Source organism: Crocuta crocuta, unplaced genomic scaffold (assembly GCF_008692635.1).
Source record: "Crocuta crocuta isolate KB4526 unplaced genomic scaffold, BGI_CrCroc_1.0 scaffold229, whole genome shotgun sequence".
Classification (NCBI taxonomy): Eukaryota; Metazoa; Chordata; class Mammalia; order Carnivora; family Hyaenidae; genus Crocuta; species Crocuta crocuta.
The window spans coordinates 4,092,952-4,096,336 of NW_027536464.1; positions in this window are offsets into that span (position 1 = coordinate 4,092,952).

Here is a 3,385-nt window from a genome sequence, read left to right on the forward strand (position 1 = left end):
TCACTTGCCATCTCCCCAGGGGACTGAGCGGCCGGGACTCCCACGCCATGCACTAAACGCTCCCTGGGCGCTGACTCCCCCTAGGGGCAGGGACGCTCCCGAGTGCCCTCACTCCCTCTTGGCCAAAGAGGAGGAAGCGAGCGCTACGGCCTCGCGCCCTGGGACCCCGGAAGGTGGGGGGAGGTGGAGGGTGGAAGGGAGCTGTGTGGGCGGGGAACCCCCCTTGGCCTCTGGGAGCCGCCCGGCACCCCTCCGCCCAGTGCAGGGGTTGCACTTTACAGACGTTCCCTGGGCTGTTTCTAGGCTCCCCCAAGTACCTCCTCCGGCCTCTTCGGGTCCCTAGGACCCCTGCCTTAGAGCTGCGGAGAGCGGTGACCAGAAGGGGACCCCAGGCCTTTGCCCTGGGTTGAGCCTGGAGGGGACTTTGTGCCTGGAAGCACCCTTGATAGCCCAGGGATCCGGCGGGGCAAGCTCCGCGCTCAGGCTGAGCCCCTTCTTTNAGAAGAATTTCCTCTTTCTTAAAAGGGCAATGATGCGAGTGGGGCCCTTAAGGAGGGACGGGATGGGACAGGTCTGGCCCAATCAGAGAAACGGTGGGAGAGGGTACCTGAGCTAGAAGGCCGCTGAATCCCCCTCTCTGCGTTTGGTCCTGGAGAAGATGGGACCCCGGCTAGCTGAAGAGGGGGTTGGATGGGGGCCAGATAATGGAGAAAGGCATCTTCCCTACTCCTGTCCAAGCGTCCTGGAAGTGTCCCCAAATGTACCTCTGCACACACCTTCCAGTCTATTCACTAGGTATTAATTGGGTGCCATCCCTACGCTAGACGGGGGAGGGAAGCAAAGTCCCTAATTAAAGATGTCAGCCCTCCAAGAGTTCACCCTCCAGCAGGGGGAGACAGATGGGTAAATGATAAAAACCAGTCTACAGTGGGCCAAGTAATGAAGTGTGTGAGGGGCACCTGCAAAAGAGAAAAAGGAGAGGCAAGGGCCAGAGAAGGTAACTCCTGGACAGGATTTAGAAAGCTGAATGGGGAGGGGGCCGGGGGGNGTTGTGTGCAATCTTTTGGAGAGTTCTTGGAGCTTGTGGAGCAACGCGGGGAGGGGGGGTCCCCAGGAAAGTGAGCAAGCTGGTCATCTGCATAGTTAAGTCTGGCACTGACAACCTGGGGTCAAGGAAGGCAGGGAGGGGAGGGGACCACAGAGTCAGCTACAGGGCTACCCTGGGCCTGGGCAAGGGGTTAGCAATGAGGTCAGGCCAAGGTCATTTCCAGGGCGGGGAGGTCCCTCCAAAGGGCTGCCCTCCACCCCCATAGTAGCACTGGTCTTCCCAGGGGGAGGGCAGGGATGCTTCCTCAGCCCCTCAGGGGGGATGGACCCTCAGTGGGTACCTGCCCTCTCTACTCTGACCCCCTACTTTGCTTGCCTGGGCTGGGCTCTTACCAACCCCATTTGGCAGTTGAAGCTGAGGTGCTGAATAAAGAAGACGCTTGGCCACAGTTGCCAGCCAGAACCGAGCTGAGTCCCGGTGTTCCTGGCCCCACAGCCTCTATGATTTGATTCCTCCTGGGGTGCAAAGAGAAAAACTGGATAAGGTGACTTGGGGCCCGGCAGTTAAGGGATGGCAGCTGGGGGTGGACACCCACACACACAGGGAGGAAACCCAAAGAACCCACCACGGGACGTTACAGAACACTTCCACCGCCTCCTCTGTCCCCACAAGACCCTGCCTTGCAGGGGGTCTCATGGCTCCTTCACTGGCCGCCACCCCTCCCCGGGGGACGTAGCCCGGCACTGCCTAGGAGCCTGGAGAGGTCTCCCAGGGGAAGAGGCCTTGGACAGGGCTAGTGTTAGGGATGGGAGGTGACAGGAACAGGGGGGGCGGTGCGCCGCCACCCTGTCTGGTGCCCTATGCCTTCCTTCAGCCACTCTTGACTTCTCAAGAGTTCAGCCGGCCAGCTTCCAGCCTTCGGAGAGGGAGAAACGAAAGGACAGGAAGGCGAGCCGCCCTGCTCAGGCCAGGGGGTCACTCAGTCCTCCACCACACATTTCCTTTTGGGATCAGTGGAAGCCGGGATCCGGAGACGCAAGCTGACATCCCGCTCCCGGGCCCAACCCAAGGGGAGGGGGTCTCCGCTCGGTGGCCAGAATCCGGCCTCTACCCTCGCTGGAAGGCTGGGTCTGGTCGCTTCACTTCTCGGAGCTCACTTGTCTTATCTGTAAAATGGGAGAGGAAGAGGGTCATTCTGAGGAGTGAGCGAAACTGAGGGGCGCAGCCAGAGCAGGACCCAAACGAAGCGCTCGATACACGTTGGCTATTATTAGTATTGAATGCAACGATGGCGGCGGTGCGGGCGCCGAAAGGGAAGGAGGGGGGCCATGGGGGTCCCGATCGGGGCAGGGTGGGGGTAGTGGTGGTGGTGGAGGGAGTCCCAGCCCGGGGCCACCTCCTGTCTCCCCTGTCGCGGGGCACAAAGCTGGCGNGGCTGGACGGGACAGGACGCGCCCGCTCCGCCCCGCCACCGAGGCCCGCGGGGGAAGGAAGTGCTGAGGCGTGTTTGTCAAGGCTTGGCGTTATTATTTTTAAAATTGTGAGCGCAAAATAGTAAGGACGAATGGAAAGAACTTCATAAACAGGAAAAACACACACAAACACTCGTAGACCTCGCGGCGCAGAACTCGGAAGTTTCTCTCTCTTAAAGAATCTGTGTGGAAACGCGGCTCCCGGGCCAGCTGGTGTCTCTGTACACCCCACATGGAACGGGTGTTTACAATCATCCAAATAGCTGGTGTCTGTGGACCCTCACGGGCAGAAGTTGGGCCCGCAGGGATTGAGCGCCCACTGTGTACGGGCACCGCGTGAGCCCCCCGCCCCACTAAGCAAAGAGTGGCCGGCGTGGGGACTAGAGCAAGGGTCTAGGAAAGCCTCTTGGAGAAGGTGGCATTTCGTCAAGGTCAGTGGAATTTGGCTCCCGGAAGGGACTGGAAACGCCTTCCAGGCAGAGGGAGCAGCGCAGTCGAGGGACCCTGAGGCAGTGGGTGCCCTGCCGTGGGCGCCAGTTGGGGCTATTGGGCGAGATCAGCAGGGGGCATTCTGGGGCTGAGAGTAATTTTCACGCCCTGCGGATCCGGATCGCTTGGCCTGAAACTGCGGTGGGTGTGGACAGTCACTGGTCCGGTCAAGGGCACAATTCTGCGCATCCACACAGCCGTTTGGGGCTAGCAGAGAGCCTTCACTCGCTCAGGACTTTACCGCGAGGCGGCCCCTGCAACCACTGAAGACCCATTTTGCAGACCACATAGCGTTATTCCCGTTTCCCAGATGAGGAAATCGAGAAGCGGCGAGCGTCCGGCCCGCGCAAAGCGCCGAGGTGGAGCCGCGCCGCCT